This window comes from Periophthalmus magnuspinnatus, chromosome 20 (genome assembly GCF_009829125.3).
Source record: "Periophthalmus magnuspinnatus isolate fPerMag1 chromosome 20, fPerMag1.2.pri, whole genome shotgun sequence".
Taxonomy (NCBI): domain Eukaryota; kingdom Metazoa; phylum Chordata; class Actinopteri; order Gobiiformes; family Gobiidae; genus Periophthalmus; species Periophthalmus magnuspinnatus.
In genome coordinates this window covers 19,015,598-19,041,347 of record NC_047145.1, presented here as the reverse complement: position 1 = coordinate 19,041,347, position 25,750 = coordinate 19,015,598, and the positions used below count along the sequence as shown (strand labels likewise).

At 40.8% G+C, this 25,750-nt stretch overlaps 2 protein-coding genes across 2 annotated transcripts in view; one reads left to right on the top strand and one right to left on the bottom strand.

Moving 5' to 3' along the window:
• cntnap2a (contactin associated protein 2a) overlaps positions 1 to 25,750 on the top strand; it is a 488,742-nt gene that overhangs the window by 353,528 nt on the left and 109,464 nt on the right. The window lies entirely within an intron of this gene.
• LOC117388392 (lipocalin-like) overlaps positions 23,633 to 25,750 on the bottom strand; it is a 114,531-nt gene continuing 112,413 nt past the window's right edge. The window contains exon 7 of the mRNA XM_033985933.2: positions 23,633 to 23,642. The gene's annotated coding sequence lies outside the window, so the exon portion shown is untranslated. The remainder of the gene's footprint in view (positions 23,643 to 25,750) is intronic.

Sequence of the window (25,750 nt, the reverse complement as noted above, 5' to 3'; positions counted from 1 at the left end):
TGCATTTTAAGACGCTGGGTGGAGATTGCTTGGGTATGTGTGCCAAGTAAGTAATGGGGAAAAGACTGAGAGGAGATGGGTATTTGGATCGATTCTGCGATAGTCATTAACCTGTTATATGGAGGAACAGCTGGGCAACCACTACCATCTGCAGCGTGACTCCTCTCTAAAAAGACTGTTTAACCTCATAGCACTCCAAAAGCACCTCTGTATTCCGTGTCTACACCTCAGGAAGTTTAACATTACCTTTGTCAGCGGTAGTCGGCAGGCCGCATGCACACACGCAGTCACAGCGAAATCTCTGCCCTCGCAAGTCTTTAATTTTCCAGCTGTATAGGCAGGGAGCGGTGGGCAGTTTTTCCCTGCGTCAAGGGTCACAGACCTGGGATAGTGAGTGCGCGTTTCCTCCCGACTGCCTGGAAGTCTGGAGCGAGATAAACAGCGGTGAAGGTGGAGCGGGCGAGGGGGGGAAGGCGAACGGGTAGCACTTATAGCAAAAGGCGATAGAAAGGGTCAGTCTTTAAGGTGAGGTGAGCGCGAACATGGCGTCGGGGGCTTCCACTGATCCGCAGCGTGATGGATTACAACGTTAGCGGACGAGATGGGCGCCGCTTAGCCAGTCAAGAGCCGCTTCTGTCAGACGCGCACGCTGTCTCGACAAAGGACACAAACGAACGGATTATTTTTCCTTCTTTCAAAATATACGTAGTAAGATATCGAAACCAAACGAAGGTGAGGTGTCGTCGTCTGATTTATGCATCAAGGTGAAAAAGCCAATTTCTACGTCTAAAACACTAAACCAGTCCAGGAGATTTCTACCTTTGATGCTTTCCAGCGCTTGAGAGGGCACTGTTTTTTCCCCTCATACCTCCCTCAAATCTGGCGCACACACAAATCGTTGACCCGACAAAAGGTGCCAGCCATTTTCAATTTACTTTTTCATTGGGTTTGTCCCGGAATGATGCATTGCAGTGGGTGCTCCTTGCGTACCTTTCGCTCAGCCTCAGCCTTGGCAACAAAAGCCTGGTAATAGAGCTGAGGTGAAGGACGGTTAAGACAGTGAATGATTAAGCCTTGTACAGCAGGGCAGTCATGGAAGCAGCTGTTAAGAGTTCATATGAGCGAGTGCATGATGGATGGGGGCGGTGTGCAGAGCTTTCCAGGGTCTGCTCCACTGATTTTCTTTCATTTTACTCTGGCTCAACGTTTCGTACTGTGGGTAGTCATGTTTTTGGCCTGTTGGACCAACACCGATACAATGCAACGTCAGAATACTGTTAACGGCCGGTTGTAAATATTACTATGATTAAACAACTTTTTATCCAACCCATTAGTTGAAAAAGAAATAAAAATCATTACTTTGGATACTTTGGATAATCAGTTTACCTCAAAATCAAAATATCAACAACAATAAGTCAGTTTCTTATGTTAAAATTACACTGTGTAAAGTTTTTGGTAGTGGCTATGCTTTCAGGACCGCAGTGGGCAATATTAGGGCCCGATTTTCAAAATGTTATCGATCAGACAAGCAGATGACACCACTAGATTAAGTCACATGTCAGATCTGTGGAGAAGCAAGAAGCGAAGTGAGGATGCTGTTTTTTAGTTTTTGTTCTTTTAGCAATAAAGAATTTAGAAAGGGACTTGATACGTATAATCAGGTAGAAAACTGTCGAAAGATTGAGACTCGGGTGGAACGTTTGAGCGAAGTTTATTTACAGTCACAGTAATATGAATGAAGGTAGGCGGAGCAAACATTCGAAAGCGGGGGTTGTATGCAGTAGTCTTCCAGCAGAACGGGGTTAGAAACGAGGAAGTTCGTACCAGTCGAGGTGAGCAGGGTCAGGGGATGAGATGGTCGTACCAGTCGTGGAGAGCTGGGTCAGCGGCAGAGGCACGGTGCAGCTTCCGGGAGCGAGATCTGGCGAACAATAAAAGATATGCACCTGAGTACAAAAGTCATAAGTGCAAAAGAAGACGAAGCCAAGCTGAGCTATAGCACTGAGGATACGCTGACGATCTGGCGCTGAGTGTCAGGTCCTCGTTCCATTTTTCCTTCCCAGGTGCGGCTCGATCACGGATGGTTTGCAGGTGTGTGCGTGGGAGGAACCCGAATCTCCGCCCAGCTCCAGGCTCCGACACAGAAGTGAGGGTGGAAAAACAGCACCAAAACACAGATCAGACTGGAATCATGACAGATATACAGATATACTTAATTCTGTACTGTGGAAGGTCCAGGTTATCTCCATAGACTCAAGCAGGTGACATACCCTCCACCAGAAAAGTTACACAATGCATCACTAAGCCAAATAGAGTTAGCAGTAGTCTCTAATTGTTTCCCACCTCGTAGCCTGTTTTGTGTCTAAAAAGTGCCAGACTTTTTTAGCCTTTCCTCGGGAGTATAAATTAACACGGTCAAATCTGTCTGACCGTGACACGCAGCCCTCATCCGTGGCTGCCTTGATTACCTGGGCCTTACCTTTACCCAAATCCCCTCTGCTTCGTCTTTGTACTGTCTCGTTACAAACCCCTGCGGTTTTAAATTATGGAAATTGTGCGGAGGCTGGCTGTGTTTAGGGGTGCCTTTTCTCCCACTAATCCAGTCCAATTACTGAGGAGAAGGACCTGCATCATTTGTGAGTGTGTTTTTACTCAGGTGTGCGGAGCCAAGCCTACAGCTCAGATTAAGAACTGTATCAGAGCCACACGTCCAAGTGACTGCCTCAAGGAGAAACTCGCAAAGCACAACAGTCCAACAGGAACTTTTGTAAAAATGTAAAGCCTCTGTAAAATGCGTCTTTATGCGCAGATTCTGTGGATACTTTATAGATGAGTGTGAAGCTAAGTCTCATCTTCACACTAATGATGATGGATGATCAATGAAACTACTTTTAAATGTAGAATTTTGAACTAATTAAAAATGATAACGCATTTCTGTAAAATATTAATATTTATGAAGGCGGTGCATATTACACGTTCCATATAGATCTGCAGATTATACTCTCAAGTAAGTACATTGATTTGAGATTACTTTAATGTTGCTAATTGGTATTCAAGTTCAAAATGAAACTGTACTACTCGCATTGCCGTAGTTTTATAATCCAAAATGATTAGCCAAAATGACTCTTAACTCTTTAAACCAGGGGTGTCCAAACTTTTCTCATTAAGGGCCAGATATAAAAACACAGACAAAGCTGAGGGCTGATTGAGGGCCATAGACTAGTCTCCAATACAGTGAATACTTCAAATCTGTGTGTTTATTACAAATTAAACTGAACGACTAGATCTTTATTCATGCTCACATCCTCAATGGAACACATTAAATATTTCATATGGGCTTGTTAAAGTAGATTTTCAGAAACGTACAGTAAAAAGTAATGTTTAAGGTAATATGGGCCAATTCACCTTTAAGCTTGAGGGCCAAGAAAAATGGTCTGAGGGCCACAGTTTGGTGTGCCCGCTTTAAGGGCTGAGCACATTATAGGCCAGTATTTTTCCTTTGACGCATAACTGACTTGTAATATCTCTGCGGCACCTGCGCTCTGATTGGTCGTCTTCGAGGGACGACATAAGCACGTTACCATAATGACAGTAACCTATTTAAAGAGCCTCATGCCTCTGCTTTGAGACCCTGTTTGAATTTACATGAGAGCACGATTGGTTTCGGAGTCACGGTAATGGAAAGTCCGCAACCATAAGTCTATCGGCGGCGACAGCATCTGACGCTATAGAGTTAAGTGTCAAGTTTAAGTGCGCCAAAAAATAGAATGGTTCCTTTAACTTTCTTTAAAGTTAGAATGGATTAATTGTTTGTTTTTAATGGTGAAGTGTGAAACTTTTCACTAACTGCTTCCTTCTATGGAGATGTCATTGCTTTGCCTAGAGTGGTTGTTCCACAGTATGGCATTAGACTTTGGTCACATGATTACATTTTTATACAGCATTTTTCCACCTTCAAGGCACTCAAAGCGCTTTACATCAAGGAACCGCCGGGTTTTAAAAAATGAACAAGTGTGCCTAAAATATAATAATTCCTTCAACTTTCTTTATACTTAGATTGATAATATATTGACAATATCTCCAAGCACACACCAAACAGCACTTTTCACACAAACTGCACTAGCCTGTTTGCACATAGCCGTCCACCATTGGCTCCATGTGTAATTGTCTGGCTGTCCATGAGGGAGGGGCTACAGTAACGTCGTTTCTCTGTTTTCTTTTTCCATTTATTGTCATTTGAGCCGAGGCTTCTTTCGCCGGAGTGGAGTATTGTTGAGCGTTGGTGCGGTGAGTTTTGTGCCTGGTGGAGTGGAAAATGGTGCGTCATCACAACACTTGTAGAAATATTACAGCCACACCATCAGCGGCGCCGTGTCCTTTTCCATTCGTTCTGCCTCGATGTGAAGTCAGGAACGCCGCATTCATACAAAAGGCCCGGCTACACGACTCGGATGTTGTCACAGAGCTTTGAAAACAGCAATAACTCTGTGTTTAAAGCGGCGCCTGACAAAGAAGCCGGAGACGAAGATTAGCAAAAAGAATAAGTGCGATAGGGAAGAATGGAAAAAAATGCACAAGTACAAAACAAAGGCAGTGGAGAGCGGGTCTGAGTGTGTTATTGAATGTCTCCATAGACGCTGCCTGCTGAGCACCTCTGCAGGAGCTTACTGACTCCACTGATCCTTGCGCCAAACTCCTCCTCGCTCCCCTCCGACGCAGTTATGGAATTATCATAATCCATTTTCAGGGTGCACTGAAGACTGGAGCCATGCGGTGGGCTGTAAACTCAGATTAGATTCACAGCATGATAGCGAGACACCCCTGCGCCAGCGAATGTAGATGGGATGTCATCATTGTCCCATTTCCGAAGCCGCATCCTACAAAGGACTTCACACTGGCACCGTGGCTCTATAAGCTCTATTCTAACGCACGAATCAGGGCTAATGGCGTCTAAGGGTTAGCCCTATCAGCATGTAAAGGAATAGAATACAAGCGATACACGCTGGGGTCTCACTCGCGTTGGTCTTGAAATGGAGACTTCTTCTAAACAGCTTCTAAGCCCAAGTGTTTGTACGCCGCTATCTATGGAGTCTTTATGCATTGGCACAGCTTGGCTTCCACATAAGGGTACTTGTATGTGGCTCCCAGCATGCCTTGGGCCATCCTGTGGTGTTTAAATCTGTGTATCATCTGTCACATAGCCTCGCCTCTCTCTAATGCTTCCTCCTCACTCAATACTTCAGTACAATAACTCCAGCTAAAGGGTTTATAACAGCATGACTATTCCGAAGCCCAACAGTGGAATTAGCTTTTGTTGTTCAGTCGCGCCACAAAACCACCTGCCACTTCCTGTTCGCAATTGTTCCGCGTCAAACTTTTTTCATTCCTCCTTTTTCTCTTTGCCTCAAACGCTGCCCATGTGTAAAGCGCCTTATCCTACACAACCTACCTACGTATTTCAAAAGGTTTAGATCTATTATTTTTGTCAGCAAGTCATAAATTCTCACTATAACTCACTTGTTTTTCACGGTGCTTTTGGTTGTAGGTCAGCTAACTGTTTGTCTTTGCTTTGCCTGGATTGTTCCACAATACGGCATTACATTGCTAGAATATAATACAATGAAATCATGCGTTCTTATGTAAGCGAGGTCGTCTATTTACAGTAACTTGGACTAATGGTTGTAAAAGAAAAATGCAATCTGTCAACTGGACAAAAAGTTTTAGAGTAAAGCTGCTCATCAAAGCTGCTTCTTCTGCTCTGGTCAGATTTTTGGTGGACACTGCCTCATATCTGTCTGAAGGGAGGAGCTAACTACTCTGAAACTCACATCTATTTATATTCCGTGTATTTAGCTCCTCCCTTCAGACAGATATGAGGCAGTGTCCACCAGAAATCTGACCAGAACTGAAGAAGCGTCTTGGATGAGCTGCGAAACGTCTTTACTCTAAAACTTTTTGTCCAGTTGACAGAATTGAATTTCTTTTACTCTGTGGATCAAACCTGGACGTCTGAGGATTTACACAGACGTCTTGGCATAATGGTGTCACTTGCTTGTTTCCATGGAGACAGACAAGTTTAATGCCATATCGTTTAGGCAAAGCAATAACATCACCCAAGAGACGACCAGTTTTCTTTTCTTGACTTTCGACCCGAAAAGTTCTACAGTGCATCTTTAAACAAACAGTGTAATCGTGCTTATGGTGTTTGTTTAGTTTTTCCATCATTTAGCCTGGAGTTAACACTTGTGACACGAGTGTTCCATCCATAATGACAGTCCCACATTAACGACAGATGGGGATTAGACATGTCGATACGTCTGATTGCTCTGCGTTAAGTGCTTAGATTCCCAACGCTCCCATCATTTACAGAGAAGTGCCATTGTGACGGTGTGGAACGTTTCACAAAACCTACAGCTGTAGATCCTGAGTTTAGGAGCTTTTAATATATTTATGTCCTGAAGGAATGGTGCGTTTAGCAAAGTTGACCAACCTTAACGTTCTAAGTTAAAACTGTCTTGCCTGGAGATAGAATGGTCAATCTGCCTTGTTTATGTTCGTGACATTAACATTTAAAAAGAACTATGTAACTTTTCCTGCTTGTTTTCACTATTATTGCTACATGCCTTGAAAGTTTTACTGGCAGATGGCAGCACCCAGACTATGAAACAGCCTCCCTCCTCCAGCCAGAGCCTCTCAGTCTTTAATGCAGTTTAAGACTAGACCGAAAACCCACCACTTCTCCCTGGCATTTAATACTAGCTAGACAGGATATGTTGGTGTTTTATGGGTGTTTTATTGGTCTTTGATTATGTATAATATCACCTCTATATTTGTTTTTTCTGGATTTTTTATGTGACACTTTTTGGGAGCTGAAATTATATTTAAATGTGCTATATACATAAAATATCTTGCATTCATTCAATACCAGGCGTTTTTTCTGACCTGTACCATGGCGTGTCGGTGTCACCTTCTTGTCTCCATGTAGGTATATAATCTTAATGCCATACTGTGGAATATTCCAGGCAGAGCAATACCATCTCCATGCAGACAAGCAGGTGTTGCACAATCCACCTTGAAAAAAAACATATTTAAGTGTTTTAGTAAGAAAAGCCAAATCAAAGTCTTTTCAGTGATTTGTGTGCATTTTCCCGTAAAATGAATCAGGAATAAACCGCGTACTGTTTCAGACCTTCACCCAGACCAGCTGTCTCTGGTCTTGAGGCTCTATAACGTCTCATTCTTCTGGAGTAACACAAGTTGAGTTAACCAGTAACTTACTTTGTTGGACAGCTTGATTGAAGAAGGCCTGTTTTTCCTTCCAGGGAGCGATCGCTTAACTGCCCAGCTTGCCGTACAGAGGCGGGTGATGAATTGCAAAAGGGAGAGAATTGAAATAGCTCCTGCTCTTCCCCTTTCCCTCCCTGGTGGTTAGCTGCGGTCGCTAGAGTGGGGGTTAGCTGCGGAGGAGGAGGAGGCCGGCGGAGCGGACAATCACGCCTGCGATGTTCCCCCTCCCAAGGCCCATAGCGTCTCGTCAATAAGCCCCGTCTTTCAACAGCCGGAGAGGGGTGAGCGTTTGGGATTTGCGGCGCGTTCGGAGGTGTGCGGGGGACCAAAACAACAAAGATTTCAGGGATTTGAGCCACGGCAAAAGGTCATGTTTCATACTGTCCGTGGGACTACAGAGGATAGGAAGAAAAATAGACCAGTGTAAAGACAAATAAAGAGCAAGGCTAAAATATTATCAGATGTGCCCAGACAAGGGAGAGATGTTAGAAAAAGGAGAAAAATCTCTTTTTTGCTGGTTTCGTACAGTTTAGTGCAGTTTGATCAGGCAACACGCTGATCATGTTTGGAAGTCCACTGCTTTAAAGGCTGATTCAACACAGCGTCATAGAACATTACAAGAAAGATTTTCTTAAAAGTTGAGAAAACATTTTTGATGAATTTTGAATGTATGCATAAACAAAACTTTAAAAAATAAGTTTCATGTTTGTGTCGGAGGCTAGAATTAAGAAAGGACAATGGGGCTGATTCAATAACCTTCCTGCATGTTTTATGTTTTGATTTAACAATTTTTAGTGAAGAAAAGTCATTGAGCTGATTAGATTTGGGAACTAATCAGTGCATGAAAATATTTTGATTTTTTTTTAATAACTTTTTATTTTTTGAATATTGTTTGTCCAGAACTCTGTGCTATAATAACATAAGAGTTTAGCATCAAACAGTGAATATATATGGACTTCTACACAAGTCACTCATCAGTGGTGGAACATAACGGAATAAAAGTAGTAAAGTACTGTACTTATGTCAAAATTTTTGATATTTGTTCTTTAGCACATTTTAAAGTGGATGTTTTTTTTTACTTTTCCTTAACTACATTTGAGATCAAGTATTTGTACTTTCTACTCGACTACGTTTTTGAACAGGACTGAAAAGTATAAGTATTTTTTATAATTGTCGTAGATCTGCTGGAAAGGCTGAGGGTTTATTTTTAACACGTTCATAGTTTGAGCAAATAAAAATATACAAATAAAAAAAGGTAGGAAAAAACTGTCGATTCTGTTGAACAAAATTCTGCACAAATCTTTATTAAAATCACTACATTTGAAGCTTCATTAGATCTGAAAATCTGCACAAAATACTTCTACTTTTTCTCTTTACATGCATTTCTAAACAGGTACTTTAATACTTTTGCTCAAGTCAACTTTTTCATGTGATACTTTTAGTTTTAATTGAGTATTTTTTGGCTCCGATATCTGTACTTTTACTTAAGTAACAAAATTGACTACTTCTTCCACCACTGCTCTTCATTTCGGCAAAGAGTCAACATAAGATAAACATTTTTATTTTTTATTTGTGTTTCTCACTCCATCTATCCTACTTCCTGTTTTTATCTGAACAGTTTGAATATAAAAAACAAACCGTATAAAGTGCAAATATGAACAAATTGACCAAAGTTCAAAAGGACTGAGCAGAAGTACACATTTATGAAATAGTCACTGGACCCAATGTGCCAGAGTGAAGTCCTCTTTTGGCCCTTAAAGTTTTGACAAAGGAAACTCCAGCACAAAGTAAAGAAATGGACTAGAGGGAAGTAAAGAAAGTAGTTGATGCCTAGAGGAGCTGATATCACAGAGCACGGAGCAGAGGAGCAGACAGAGACAGCAAAGTCCTGCCACTAAAGCCTTTAAACTTGTACATTCTCCTCCCACTGTTTCCCCAGACCCTTTTTCATGTTAGAGGTCACTTCTGCACAAATGATAAGAATGTGTGGTGGAAGTTATATAAGAATCACGGCTATATACAGCTCCAAAACACCGGGCACAGAGGCTGTGTTGTCTGGGCTTGTTAGTGTGAGCCTTTGTTATTTGACAGACCCTCCACTGGTTTCATGGAAGTTTTTCCTCACATAACCCATCAGGTCAATACTGTAGACGTCAGCACTGCTTCCTGTACAATTTTGGTAAGTTTTGAAAAGCTACACCCGGAAATAGTGATGTATACCCCCAAGTGCAGGGATAAAACGTAACTGTCAGTTTTACTAAATAACAATGACAAAGCACTTGGTTATTTTCTGTTCTATTATATGTTTCTCAAAGTCAAACATAATTCCAGTATTTATGCACTTCTTCTACCCAAGGACACGAGGTAATGTTGATAGCGGTCATCCAAGCACCATCCTTCAGGTTTGATGAATGTCTGTAACAACTGATCTGGTCACACGGTCACATTTTTATATAGCGCTTTTCCACCTTCAAGTCACTCAAAGCGCTGTACATCAAGGAACCACTCACCCATTTACGCACACATTTATACACCGGTGTACACAGACACTGGGGGTGAGGACACGACCACGGCATTTATCTGTGGAAACTGGAATCACACCGCCAACCTGTGGGACAGTGGATCTGATGTTTTATGTTGAGAGATCGGCTTTCCTATCTGGACGTTTTTCATTTTATATTATGAAAAACGTATTGAAAAACCACGTAATCTTACTGTGAATGTGCTCGCCTCTCCATAGATCTGAACTTGTAACTTGGCATCAACTGTTTGCCTCTATGAAAATGGATATATGTAATTTCATACTGTTCTATATTGCATTCGAAGACAACCAAGAGAGCCTTTTACATTGTTAAAAACACAATGAAAACATGTAATCTTACTGTGAGTGTGCTCGCTTCTCCACAGATATGAATTTGTATTTGAACTTAACTCCGTACTGTTAAATCTCACAGGCAAAACACACAAATATCTCCATGGAGACAAGCACAAGGGCCTTTTACATTGTTGAAAACACATTGAAAAACATGTCTTCTTACTGTGAGTGTGCTCGCCTCTCCACAGATCTGAACTTGTAACTGAACTGCTTGTCTCTACGAAGATGGATATATTTAATTCCATACTGTTCAATATCGCAGGCAAAACACACAAATATCTACATGGAAACAAACAAGAGAGCCTTTTACATTAATAAAAACACATTGAAAACATGTAATCTTACTGTGAATGTGCTCACTTCTCCACAGATCTGAACATGTAACTTGACATCAACTGCTTGTCTCTATGAAGATGGATATATTTAATTTGATACTGTTCAATATTGCATTCAAAGACCACAAATATTTCCATGGAGACAACCAAAAGCTGGACAAGTAACAATATTTTTCCTACAGATTTTGGTCCGTTATTATTTATTATTGATTATTATTACTAAAACAGTAACCTTGCCCAATACTTTCAGTCTTTGTAGTACTACACTCATGTATCGTGTGTGCTTCAATGGGTTGCTGTGACAAATACTCTTTTTCAATATAGACAGGGGATATTAATTAAATTTTCGGTGCAAATGATCCTATTAAAAACAATATTGTGTGGAAAGAAATGTGATCACAGAGCCTGAAACGCTTTGCTTGCTCTCATTACGCCCTTCCATCACTCTCAAAGTGATTGTAATCAGCCCAGTCTTATTACATTCATTTTCACATCAGCTCTGCATTGTTTCTCAGCAGCAGTGGACTTTTACAGCCAGAGCTCTTTTTTTTACCCTCATCAAGACGCGTTGTGCAATAATGCTAATTTAGAGTGGATGCATCGTGTCCTCTGGTGAAAAGCAGAGTTACGTAATCTCGTTTGTAGGTTTTGTGTAAGTAAACCAACAGAAATATCAGTGGTACTTGTTGCTTTTTCGTCTTAGGATGTGGGTGGACAAGGGGAATCCCACTTGAAGGAGAGTATTCAGATTTTGGGAGCTATATATAAACGGCAAACATGCGATTCATAAACTAACACGCTTCGATTTTGTCTGTGTAATCCCTCAGTCGTCCAAGTCTGATTCATAGTAAAAACTGAAGTTAAATCTGTCAACTGGACAAAATGTTGTAGGAGTGAAGACGTTTCGCTGCTAATCTACGCCGCTTCTTCAGTTCTGTCGATGCAGCTTGGATTTGAGCAGCGAAACCTCTTAATTTCTACTACGTTTCGTCCAGTTTACAGATTTAGCTTCGGCTTTTGCTCAGTTTAATTTGCTATACAGTTGTCCCTCGCTATTACGCGGTTCACCTTTCGCAGATTTTGAACGTGCATTGTGTTGTGCGTCCTGATTGGCTGTTGGACTGTAGACCATTGTCCATCAGTCTCCTCCGTGCCGTGTCTCCTGTACAGTACAGAATGTGTTCAGACAAATTTACATAAACGTTGGATCGCGGTGTGACTCTGAAGTGCTGTGTGTTTGCAATTTGTTTTCTCCCCGACAAAACCCACAATGTCGATGAAACGTTCTGCACAGACAAAGATGCCTACGAAGGTTTGAACTTTGAGAGTTTGAGAAATGTGAGAAAATGTTAATGCCTGTGTGAGAAAAGTGTATAAAGTGTGTGGTGAGGGGTTTTACAGCAAAAAACATATAGAATAACTGTTAAAAATAAAGCGGATTTTGCCTATTGCGGGTTATTTTTCGAACGTAACCCGAGGGACCACTGTAGTACATTTAAAATACAACTTAAACTGTTCAAAAAGTCAACAAAAAAAATGAAAACACAACACACAGGGCACTAACTACTCTGATATTTTATACAAATATTAAAACAAGAGACTAGAGGCAAAACCCTTTTATCTAGTTGTAGTTTGGGGGTAAGTTTGCAACAGATGTTTCCTAAATACGTGCAATATGTCCATTTTTATAGATAAAATGCCGTATTAAATGAAGTTGCAATGACAGTAGCTCGTTGCTAGAGTCTTTGTGCGCTGGTTGAGTGGTTCCTTGATGTAAAGCCCTTTGAACGTGGAAAAGCGCTGTATGAAAATGTGACCATTTACCATTTATTTTCAGATTTATCGAATCAATCAGCATTTCATAATAAGACGTCAATGCATTTAAGTTTCTAAGTCAATTCAGTTTGAACGAATAGAGCGAGCAACACAATATACAAAACGGGACATTTTTTCACACTGTAACTGAATGTAAATATGCATCGTAAATGGACGTTTTGTAATCTCCGAGGACATCTAATTTGCTTAAAAACCAACTTAACGAAATGCACGTTGTCTTCTCCGTCCGCAGTGTAAGCCAAGGTAACCTATTCACTAAACATATGTAGCCCTATTTTGAATTACAATCAGATTGATTCCTCCGCGTCCTTTGCTGTCTGTGGGTAGAGTTAACCTTGTCCATTCTAACATTAACAATCACTGTCGCTCGTCTGCATCGGTCAATAAGGTTGAACTGTACGGCCTTATCTCGCACGTGTCGTTGTATTTGGCCATGTCATTTTCCTCTTGCATTCACTGAACCTTGATAGAAATATAAAACCAATCTCGGTGTTCCAAGGATGCCCTTAGATTCATCGCCTATATTTTTTTTCTGATAAGTCCCAAATGTCCTACGAGAATTATGACACATTTTTAACCGTTTGGGACTGTCACCGCCTTCCACATAGCTTCCTTTTAGCGGTTGGTTGGTGATCACCTCCCAATAAGCAATCATTCCCACCTTCTCCTTGCACTATTTCCCTCAAGCACCGAGAGAATTGCAGTTTCATTTTGCTGCTAGCGCCCTGATGCATTGCCGTAATCTGCCAAGTGGCTGAAGTGCGACCCACGCAAAGAGCAAAGCCGAGCCTGCGCCCAAACATCATAAGAGAACATAACTCCCCCTTTCATCACACTAAGCTTCTCAATATGGGACAATAACGTCTTGTCTTGCATATATATACAGGGCGGTAGCATCATGTTTACTCCTTGTTATTGTGGCTATGAATTACCAGCCACGAAGGTTATATTCTCATCATTATAGAATAGTACCATTGCGAGATAAGACTATATTTGCTAAAGTATTCATTGGTTTCAGGGACAACAGTTTTTCCTTTACCATTTTTGCAACTATTGACTATGCAAAACAGATCTATCGGAAGCTGGAACATTGTTTATTGCGGTGCTAATTTTATACGACTTGGGACCATAGACTGTATTAAGTATCATAGCAACCAAAGAGCCAATCTGGAGCGAGATTGTTGAAGGTAACGCAGCGCTGTCAATCAAATCTGTTGCTAACGCTAGCGGGAGTGACCTCAGGGAAAGGCAAGGCAAATTTGTATAGGACAGTTCGTACACAAAGCACTTTACAAAATAAGAAAGACATTAAAATCACACAAATCGCAACATAAATGATCACAAATAATCATCCTAAAATTAATATTAAAACAGAAGAGTGCAGAATAAAAACCTTTCCGTCATAGAAAGAAGGCGTCTGATTTGTCTGTTATTAATGTTCATATCTTTATTTACAGACACAATAGCAAAATAAATATAACATCATGTAGAGCGGATTAATATGAACATTTTAAGACCAAATTGACACTAGCAGTTACAGAGAGAGGAGCCACAGTTTTTCAATAGAATGTGAATTGGAGCCAGAGTCGATGGAGCCTGAAGCGCCCATGATCACTTCCTATTTATAAATACAGACTGTTCTTGAAACCCATGGACTTACTTCCGTGCTCTGATTTTTTTTTTTGTGCTTTTCCTGGAATTGATAAAATGGCATCAAATGTATCTCCATGGAGACAAAGAGTTGAATTGACTGGTCGGATCTGGAGGCAACCTCATTTAAAGTACGAATGCATGTTAAGGGTATTTTTAGCAGTAAAAACACCGGTAATTGAATAGGTGCAACGTCACATGGAGATGAGCAGGAGGTGAACCTGTTTCAGAAAAAGGGTAAAAGTAGTGTACTTCTGACATTGTATTTCATTGATGGTCATTTTAATTTGACAAAAATGTAAGATCTACAGGTGTTGGAAATAATTTATTCAGTACAATATTCCACAAAATGTAAATCAAATCATTACAGTTTGTATGTATCACGCTGAATCCATGCCTCTGCGTCTTATTTATTACAAATCTTTATCATTGTGCCTTGTCAAATTATAAGGTCAGATTTCTGTTTTGACGCAAAACAAAAGAGTTCAAATAACTGTGCTGGGTATAACTGGGCCGTGTGTCGAACCTGCGTATTATTTCTTTGAAACTAAAAATTGGGTTAGCCCGGGAAAGCTGTCTATTACAGTCGCGAGCAGAAGAAAGCGATTACTTGTAAAAGGAAAAGGTACATTGAAGATGTGTGGAAATGTAACAAGAAAAACAACAGGACTGAGGGTGAGGACAAGGAAACAGGAGGGGGAAACAGGAGGGCGACTGGAGGAACCGGCCAAACTGAAAGTCAGAGTTGTTAATTGGGAACATGCATGGCTGACCCAGGTTACAGCCGTACTCCTAAAGGTGTTATTAAGTGGGCGAAAAAGAGAGGCAGGGAGACTAACTTCCAGTAGGGAACACGAGCTGACGGCTACTTGACAAGTCTGCTTTTTTATGTCTTTGCCTGAATTCTTTAGCTCCGTCTCTAGCAGTATGAGATGTTCTTGCTGTTCTGTAATACGGGCAACACAGCAGGCCAACCTCAGTACATTTTTACTACTAGTACAAGGCTTCAGATGACATCACAACATCCTATAATATATAATAGAGATTGGGGCAGTGCGAAAATGCGAAAGTGTTGATTTTGTGATGTAATTTAGCTTGAAGTTCAGTGGTCACAGTAGAAATGATCAGGTTCAAAGTCCTAATTAAAGTGCTCTATGCAAAATGTGGTCAAAATGTGGTGGGTAGAATGTTTACCCGCCGTTCTGAAGGTTGGCGGTTCGAATCCCGCTCCCACAAATGATCATTGCTGTTCTGTCCTTGGGCAAGACACTTAACCCACCTCATTGTCTGTACATTGATGTGCGAATGTACGTATGAATGCTTGAGTAGTTCCTTGATGTAAAGCGCTTTGAGTGGCTTGAAGTTGGATAAGCGCTATATAAAAAAGTGATTAGTTACCATGATCATGTTATTGCTTTGTCTGAAATGTTCCACACTATGGCATTTAACATATATCTTACATATTTTCAATTATAAGCATCTGTTTTGCTCAAAATTGTCTTGAAAAACATGCATTCGTACTGTGAGTGTGCTACGTTCTTCATAGATCTGACCTGTAACTTGCCTTGAGACGCCACCTGCTTGACTTGAACTTACATAGTGCAGCTTTAACGATATAAAGAAACAGGTTTTGTCTTTAAATCCTGTTTTAACCCTCTTCGAGTCCTGGTTTAGTCCAATTTCATTTCAGTGGCTCTTCCTCTTTATTTTCCTCCATATGAGATACTACTCGCATAGTTAGAGCTGTTGCCTGCTCTAATAAGTGTATACTCAAACTTCTACTTCCAGGAGGCATCTCAAACTGACAGCTTCTTGACAACTCCAGATTTTTGGTGTTCTTGTATTGTTGTTATGCCTGAGTCTGCCCTCCCTCTCCAGCGGTTCGTCATGTAAATATAGCCCCATACTGAGTGACGCGCTGGTTTGTTCTGTCACTCATTACCGTATTTGACTGACAAGCGCTCCTCAGTACTCTGGGACGCTGATGGTGTGACCTCGCTACGGCATGGGTGCCCTCCGGCTATAAACGAAACACCACAGAAATAGATGAAACAACGAATCTGTTTCTAGAAGTCCAAATAAGACTCGACGTGTGTGTAAAGACATGTCCACTTATGAAACATGTTTTTGTGACATTCTTATATATTTTTCATAATATTTCTTTTTTTTTTCTCCTAATAATGATGATTTTCATTTGAATTTTGCCCTTCTTACTGCTTAACAAGCCTCTCAACGTGCTGCACTGTGCTGTACTATACATTCATTCATTCACTTGAGGGTGTGTGCTGCCCTGGGGTCACCTGACAGAAAAAAGGCTGCTAATCTTTACCATCGACCCCCGTCTGACCACCACAGTCTCTCTCTCAAACGTCACATTCATCAGCAGGGTGGGTGTCCTGCCCATTGACTGTGATATATAAATGGACATAGCTAACCTGCTAGCCGCCGTGTTCCAATTAAGAAGTGATCGTGGGCGCGCTTCCGGTTCCATCGACTCTAACTCACTGATTCACTTTACATTGAAAAACTGCTGCTGCTGCTCTCTCCGTAAATGCTGCTGTCAGGCTCATCATTTTGGTTTTAAAATGTTCGTATCAACCCGCTCTGCACGATCCTAGTGTTTTTATTTTGCTATTGTGTCCGTAACTCAAGATATAAAAAATATAATAAAAAACGAATCAGGCGCCTTCTTTCCCCGAGGTCTAGCATTAGCAACAGGTTTGATTGACAGCGTTGCTAAGCGTCCGCTCCCTTCTAAACTAGTGGTGTGTGGTGTTACCTTGAACACCCTGGCTCTGGATTGGCTCTTTGGTTGCTATGATACTCGTGATTGGAATTCCTAATATGCAACTCAGCTCCAAATTCACCCCTACAACCGCTTCGATGAGCTTCATTTGACTGGTTCTCAACGCTACGGGTGACGACACACTCACTTAGTCCACTTCCTTATACGGTCTATGGTCTTGCCCAAGGACACAATGGCACCACACCAACAAAGCTGAAACTGAACGGCTAATCTTAGTCTCTGTGTCGGTGGGCTTCTTCATTACATTTATATGCATTACAGTGATGCCATCTGAGACCCGGTATTTAAAATTACAAAGTATGAATAATGTCTGCAGCATCCTGGGGTTGTTTTCACATTAATCAGCTGCATATAAGGTCAGACTGTGAGTGCTCCCTGTGTCCTCAGACTATGTTTAAGGACACACGTGTGACGGGGGTCTGTCCCAGGAGACTGTCGGGGCATTTAGCGTGATCAGTGCCGCAGTCTTGTTCATTTTATTAAGCGTCTTCCTGATTACATGTGGCCCTGGGGTACGCTGCCTCCATTAGCCGGGTCATAGCTTGATTACACCCCGATAGATTAGCGCTCCATTTTCCTCGCGTCCAAACTGCCACGGACGCATAAGACCTTGAACGTAGAGACTTAAAGGTGAATGCAGATGCTGTGACACTGGTCAGTGTAGTTCGTGGAGCTGGGGTCGACTTTATTTTGAAGGCTTGGGCTGGGTTTTTGGATGCCAGAGTTGAAATATGGATCAGCTCTATCTTTAAACCCCTTTTCTAACATTCCTTTCTTGTTTTATTATTATTATTTACTTTACAAATCCATAAATTGTATTCAAAATGAAGACCAATCGATCAATAGTTATGAGTTTGACCTGGTGTTGTCTACAGCAGGGGTCCCCCACCTTTTTTGCACCACAGACCGGAATAACGTAGGTTTTATTTTCACGGGCCGGTCTTCTACGTGTGGCAGATAAATATGGCAAAAATCAGTTAAGTGACTAAAAATACAACTCACCATAGCGCTTATTTCTTCTTTCCCTCTTGTACACGTTTGTTTCTTTCAAAAAACTTTAAAGGCTTATCTTTTAATCCACGGTGCTTATTCTCCATGTGCCAAAGCAGTTGTGAAGGTTTCATTGCCCCGTTCGCTTTTTTCCGGCATATTACACAGAGCGGACTCGGCGCGTGAGACTCACCTGTAGCGACAAACCCATATTTTAAGTAGGACTCCTGGTATTGTCTGTTAAATTTTGCGTTCTTTTTCTTGGAGGACGTAGTCTCCTCTTCTGGCTCCTCTCTTGGCCTTTTCCTCTTTGCAAAACAGCTCTCCAAGGACTTTTGTTTGTGGCTCAGTTTCACTCGCTCGTGGCTCTACTTTTGGGCGATGCGTCTGATGTGTTATACGCGATACGTCATCACGGAGGACAGGAGCAGGTCCAGCACAGATATAATAACGTGTCATGAGGGACGGGCGAAAGTTACGTCGGAGAAGATGCGGTCGCTGATAAATTATTTACTGTTTTTGTGCAGCTTGGTAGCAAATGCGTAACGAACCGATACCTGTCCCTGGCCCGGTAGGCGGGGATCACTGGTCTACAGCGTTGATTTTTACTTAAAAGGCCCATATTACGCTATTTCTGATCTATGTTATAATGTTTCCTCATCACAAACAGACCTGGAGATTTGTTTGTTACATTCACACCTTTAACACACACATCCTGCATATTTGTGTGTTAAATATGTGAGAATGAATGAACACGACACAACTCCAGGTCTGTTTGTGATGAAATAGAAGAAACAACATTATAACATAGATCAGAAAATAGCGCAAAATAGGCCCTTTAAACAGTTTCAATGGATCTTTTTTGGATTAAACTTGGTATGAAAAAGCAAAGACTGTCCCAAAGAGTGGATGTGTGCTACGCTAACGCCTCTAGCTGAGCCCTGTCCAACACGGCTCTTATTAAAAATGTACAAATCCCCAACTGCCGATGGTCTCTATTGACTAAAACGCTGAACTTTTGGATTGATAGACACACTGTCAGTCCTTTACATGCTGCGGCCCAATAGGGATTTCCTGTGGATTGAAATTCAGATGGACAGATACATGTGACATTTCCAAACTCAATTTTCAATTATGGACGAAGCCAGCGGAGAGGCGGCCCGCAGCGCTCCTGACAGCTCCCGCAAATGATGAAGGCCTGTCCTGTGGTGATTGAAGCCTCGCCATGATTTGTACCAAGACTGGCCCCTGCAAACTGGCTCTCATTATCCAATACAATACAAACAACAAGCAAATGCACGGAGGTCCTAACTGGAATACATATGGTCTGCTTTCTGCGCTTATAAAAATGAAAAGGCACCCATATCATAATGACTTTTTAATAGTCTATTTAGGCTGGCCATTAAGGTAGTAAATACAGAGCGTTAAAGTCCCATAGTAAAGTAATGATAATGAACGGCTAATGAATCAAACTCGTGTTCCAACTGCACTTGTAAAAGCATTTAGTTATTGGCACGTATTAAAGAACACAGAATCATTTGTTTATGATAAAGGTTGAATACGATAAGTACATAGCAGCTACACGTTAATCCTGTGTTTGTTTGATCCCCAAAATTGCGTTTAGGAGAGTATTTGATGTAAACTATCAGATTTCCACGCAGCAGACAGCATAACATACTTCAAAACTAGATTATTTGCAGTGGCAGAGTGGTTAGCATGCTCTCAAACCCGTTCAATTAGGTTTTGTTGATGATTTTTTGTGTGAATATCCAAACTTATGCAAATAGATGCTTGGGGACTCTACGCCAGCTAAGTCCAAACTGAAATAACCAGTTTTTAAGGTGCACTTTTGAACATTTTGGCCGGGTTCTTGCATTTTTTCTTTTAATTACATGTGATTTTCTGCTCAAAAACACCTTGAAAACCTGCATTCTTCCATTGAGTAGACTCGCCTCTCCATAGATCTGATCTGTAGCGTGTCAGAGCGTTATCTGCTCGTCAACGTGGAGATAGCCATTAGCCATTAGCCATAAGGTTTAATACTGTACTATGGAAAATGCCAGGCAAAGTAATAACATCTCCTTGGATCTAAACATTTGCAGGACCTACCACCAGAAAAGTTACATAGTAAACCTTTAAATTGGTGCATTTGGTTTGTGCCTGTAAGCAAAGCAGCCATGTGTATAGTTTAATTGATTTTATAAATAGTGCATTTCTCTTACGTCAACATCTCGTTTCAAAGCCTCCGTAACTGTAGTCCGTGCAAGGCCAAAATAAAATATAGAACAGAAATGGTTTTCCTCGCCAGAAACTTCCCTGTTGGTTTTCTTTACATCCTTTTATCACCCCATCTCCGTCTCCATGCAAACTCCTCCAAACTCCAACAACTGGCGAATCCAATGAGCCCTCCACAGATCTCAGAGTGCAACGCTGTCAAATCAAACCCAGGTCCTCTCTCCGTGCCCTCGTCCTCCGCTGCATCCAAACACAGACCGGACCAGGAGCTGAAAAAGTTCCCTAATTACAGAGCGCCACATCATTAAGGCGCCGTAATGAGCGGAGATAGCGGCTCACCTGTCAGGCCTGAACTCATTATGACTGTGGTCACCGTGTCCCCCACACGTCATCCCCGGGTTATTACAGATGATAGACAGTTGGGCTACACTTACTATAGACCTAACACGGGATAAATTGCCAATTTGTTGTTGAATGCGGTAAATGTATCCAACCTGACTAGGACACGAGGACACGTTTCAGTACAGACTCGGCGTAGACACTTTTCACGGGCTGTCAATTTAAAAAAGATGGGGAAAAATGTTTATTTAAAGGTCCTTTTTTTCACACGGAACTGACTTTTGTGAGGTTTAAACTGTGTTATAATGTCATTAGCTTCTCAAAAACATGCCTTGAGTTGTGCTTTGTGTCAGTCGCACATGTTTGAGTAATCCTGAGCTGTTTGCATCTCCAAAGGTCAAATGCTCTGTTCCACCTTGTGATGTCATGAAGTGGTAGTTTTTAAGTTAGCAGCGACCGTTTAACTTTTGTTCAGTACAGATTACCAATTCCAGGGCTGAAATGATCCAAATGATTCTTGTGAAGGTGTGTGGAGTTTAAAAAAAACAGAGGAGCACTTCCTGTATTACCACATGATGACATCACAAGGTGGAACAGAGTGTTTTATGTTTGAGAGAAGCGCTCAGCCTAAATATGCAGGACTTGTGTGAATGAAACAGAACAACTCCAGGTCTGTAACATTATAATATAAATCAGAAAATAACGTAATATGGGCCCTTTAAAGATACACACTGGAATTTTTATATATGTAATAAAACCATTGCAATTGAATGAATACAGGATATATAAGTTTAATTCCAGGCAAAACACTATTTCCATGGAAACATTTTGTACAGTTGGCTGAAAGTTCCATGATGCATCTTTATTTTTTTGTGTTTTTTTTGTCATCTTCCTTCAAATTGCTCTGTGTTTTCTGGTATATTCTTTATTTTATTTGTATTAAAACATATTGTACGGCCTGATTTATGGACTCGTTTCAGTAATTCCATGCGCCTTAAGGGACTCTGCTTCTTAAGTTGGAGCATATTTAATTCTCCCACGTCTGAAGTCGAGGTGTTTTTTATTCTCCGTGTTGAAATCCCCTGCTGTGCTCCAGGAACGGGATTACATTTCCGTTTTAAGGAGAGACTTTATTTTCGTGAGACGTTTCGGCATGGTTTACAGACATTTCAAAGAAAATGTGTTTTAATTCATTTTGTTACTTTGAGCCATTGTTGAACAAAACACACACACAAACATATGTACTGGGCTTTTTTTGTCGCACATTAGGTTTTGTGTTTGTATAAAATCAAACAGTTTAGTCCAGATTGTTGGATTTGGTTTTATAATGTAGAAAACTGATGGACGATCATAGAACTGCTGCTGGATTTTTTAAGTTAAAGGCGCACTGTGGAACCTTTTGATGGAGAATTTGCTTGTCTTCATGGAAAACTTGCTATGTTTTCCTGCAATGTTTCACAGCATGGCATTAAACCAGATTTATTTCCCAAAGTCGACTGTTCAGAGCTTTTAGTTGTTTAAGTTTAAGTTGTTTCCTCTTCTCATTTACCTCAAAGTTGTTTTTTGGAGTGATTCGTGCACGTTTGAACCATCTTTATTCGCTTATTTTTTAAAACGCCATTTTGCCAATCGACCCCCGTTTTCACCACCACGGCACACGCCCACTGTGACGTACTTCTGTCTTTCTCCAGTTTTATTTTCTTAATCGATGATACATGTAGGATTCATCAGCGTCACTTAGTCATTTTCGTACAAATGAAAAAAATTACAAAAAAATCCACGATGTTATGACTGAAAGGTTTTTATTCTGCACTTTTCTGTTTTAATGTTAATTTTATGATGGTTATTTGTGATTTTTTATGTTTTGATTTGTGTGATTTTAATGTAAACCACTTTGAATTACTTTGTGTATAAATTGTGCTGTACAAATACAAAAAAAAAAAATACAAACTTGCCTTGACATGATGTTTACAGCGACGGCAGCTCCCATTGGGCACTGTAGTTTTCTAATACAGAAGTGAACTGATTTATTTCTTTTATTCAGTCGTTTTAGATGAAAATTGCAATTTTAAAATGTGCAAATTACAACATAATAATCCACGGATGTCATAGATTATAGCTCTATAACAGATACAAGCACAACACGTCTCTTTAAACTATTTATCTCATGTTTAGAGACGAGTGGGTGACGCCACCAGGCTCCATTCAAAGCAAGAATGCACGATATTTTCAGATAGTTTTGCGTAAGAAAAACACATTGAACTGAACAAACTGAAGGCCAGTAAGAACATTCCAGGCAAAACAATAGCATCTCCATGGAGACAAGCCTTAAAAGTTAGTGTTATTAGAATGTTCTTTAGGAAGAAGTCTTAGTGCTTCAATGGCTTTGTTACTTTGCATAGTGTTTTTTTTTTTTTTTTTTAAACACTAGTAGCCAAATCACATGAGGATTACTGTAGTTTCCGTCCAAAGTTTTGCAAAGAAAAGACCCAGGAGGAACGGTCAAGATAAAACGGGGAATAACGGCTCTGAATTTAAGGAGAAAGTGAACTTAAAAGACTGGCCTCGGTACAGGAAATAGTGAGACCTGGATGATCACGAAAAGGGGAGAGGGGAGATACAGCAGTCAAACTTCAGAAAAAATCGATAAGTCTGGGTAAGACAGGAGGCCAAAGATGCGAATGGGAATACGAGAAGGTGGAGGCTGGAATCAGATAGAAAAGGTCTGCGGGTCTCTGCGTGGAGGGAGAGTCCGGTGGGTTTTACGCCTGCTCCTGTCGGGTCAACCTCTTCACCTGTGGATCGTCGCTCCACAAAGGCGAGGAGGCGAGGAGGAGAATGCAGCACGCGCATGAGAGGGGGGGGGTCAAAGGTCACGTTTTGTTCTGCTTTTCACAATGTATACCTCTGAATGTGCTGGAAAAAAGACAGATCTTTTGTCACACAGTGGGGATAGTGGAGCGTTGAAGACGTTTCCAAAGCCTGTTGACATAATGGAGAGTTCTGTAGATAACATAATAATATAATATAAGAAACCAGGAGAGGCGCGTTGTGTCACACTCAAGGTCTGTTTGCATCAGTGATCTCAATACGCAAAATTCAGATACACAAATGTCTTTCTAAACGATTGTGAAGCATTCTTGGCTGGGCAGGAAGCTAACTCGCCGTTTAAGAGACAATTGACAAGGAAAAAAAGCACAAAAGCAAGTGCAGACAAATGTAATATTCTCCTGTTGGCAAAACACTTCTTTGCCTCGAAGAGCTAGAAGAAAAGCAAAGCGCTGTGAGGGATGTATATTTGAGTACACTGCTGCGTTATGTAGTCCTTGGAAAAAGCGGATTTTTTTTCCCTGAGTTGAAAATTGCACTTTAAATGCGCACAGAAACAGACAAACATTTACTCAGTTGCCAATTTATATCAAAGTTTTACCAGCTCTTTGACTAATCTTACTATATTTCGACAGTAGCTCAGTTGGTAGAGTGTCCACTGATCCGAAGATTGACGGTTCGAATCCCGCTCTCGACTTAAACATCATTCGTCGAGCGGTTGTCGGTGTGATTCCAGCTCCCACCGATGACTTTGAGTGACTCGAAGTGAACCATTTATAACAGAGGTGTCAAAGTCATTTTCACCGAGGGCCACATCAGCAAAATGGCCGCCATCAAGAGCCAGATGTGACTGTGCGGCAGGATAAATGTCACTAAATGTAAACAAATGTCATGTAAAATAAATGTAACTAATTTTAAACTTGTTAAATAACTTTCTGTATTTATTACTTCTTCAATTTGCATATTACGTGTCTGTGTAACTCCCTGGAACTTTGTATTTCCTGATAAACAGACATTTTGAAAAGTGTATCTGGTCAGAACCTTCAGCTCTGCTTCAAAAACAGACTTTTTTAGACTTTTAGTTATTGGGCAATTTGTTGTTTTTCTTGAAGGTTAACTTTTTCATACTTGGCCCTGTGTTTGGTGTCAAAATGTCGACATAGATTGTACCGATCCCGCCTCATAACACAAAAAACACACACACAAAAAAAAAACTTGTATTCACCATCAGCACCTTTCTTGAAACTGCCTTCCACACCGAAAATTTTCCTCTTCCTGAACAATTTGGGATGATTATTTACAAATATTTGTGTCACTTGGTGCGAAAATCTCATTAGCTTTTCAATGCACACATTAAAGCAGCATAGACTTATTTTAAAATGACAGTCAAGCTTTAATTTACCTTCTCACGGGCCACATAAAATGACATGGCGGGCCGCATTTGACCCCCGGGCCTTGAGTTTGACACATGTGATTTAGGGGTTCACTCTCAGTTATCACTTTCATAAGAGTTGCCACTACAGTTTTTACCGATGTAACGTGACCAAGCAAATAATGTTTTACGTTTGGAGAAGGCGAACAACCACATTAAAGCGATTTGAGTGCCTGGAAGGTAGAAAAGCGCTATAGAAAAATGTGTGTGTTACATTATGCATCTGTCCGTTAATACGTGCGCTAATATTGCAAGAGACACTGTAGAAAAGATGGTTACTATGAATTAAACCGGCATATTAAAACGTCTTTATGTAAAAAGCATAGTGCGATGATGAACGCCAAGGCCTTGTCAGCCGGAGCCACCTCCGTTTGAACAGTCAGACAAAAGCCACACATTTGTGACATTGATCGACACTAGAGAGAGCGAGTTTGTCTTATTTCCATTTTGTTTTTCTTGTTTAAGCATGAATCATGTTGTGATTTTTTGGGTCGTAGATGTGCAGCTTGGTTGTGTGGGTGCACATTATGGCTATTTATTCACAGTTTTCTGGAACTGGGTTAAACCTCGTCAATGTCATTTCTTCTTAAATAAAAAACACAAGCCAGTAAATTGTTCATCGCACATAAAAGTGGAGAAACAGAACAGCTTGGATGTATTATTTATGTCAATGTTTGAAAATAGCATCACGGGAATCTACAAGGTTTTACGCACAACAGTATAAATTGAATCTTTGTGCCTTGTATAATCCTAATCCTCTTAAGTTGGTCTTCATTAGCAGCAAACGGCATAACGCATAATTAAGAAACTAGTCTTGTGTCATAATATTGTTTTTAAAGCAAAACAAATTACACGGATGGGTTGGCTTTCGTGATGACGTCAGTAAAATAAATTCATGTTTTCGATTTAAAAGTTCACACTAAGAACAAACTGAGATACTTTTCCTGGCGTTCAGATATTAGTGCGCTCTGTCTAATGACTTAAAGTTCATGAGGTACAGCACAGTGTAACAGTAATTAACACGTTGGTTTTTACACCCTGTTTTTGCATATTTTGCTCATTACTCTCAGAGGTAATACACTTATGCAGTGGTTTGTTAAACTTGTGACTGTCACTGTCGCATAACTCCAATGTAC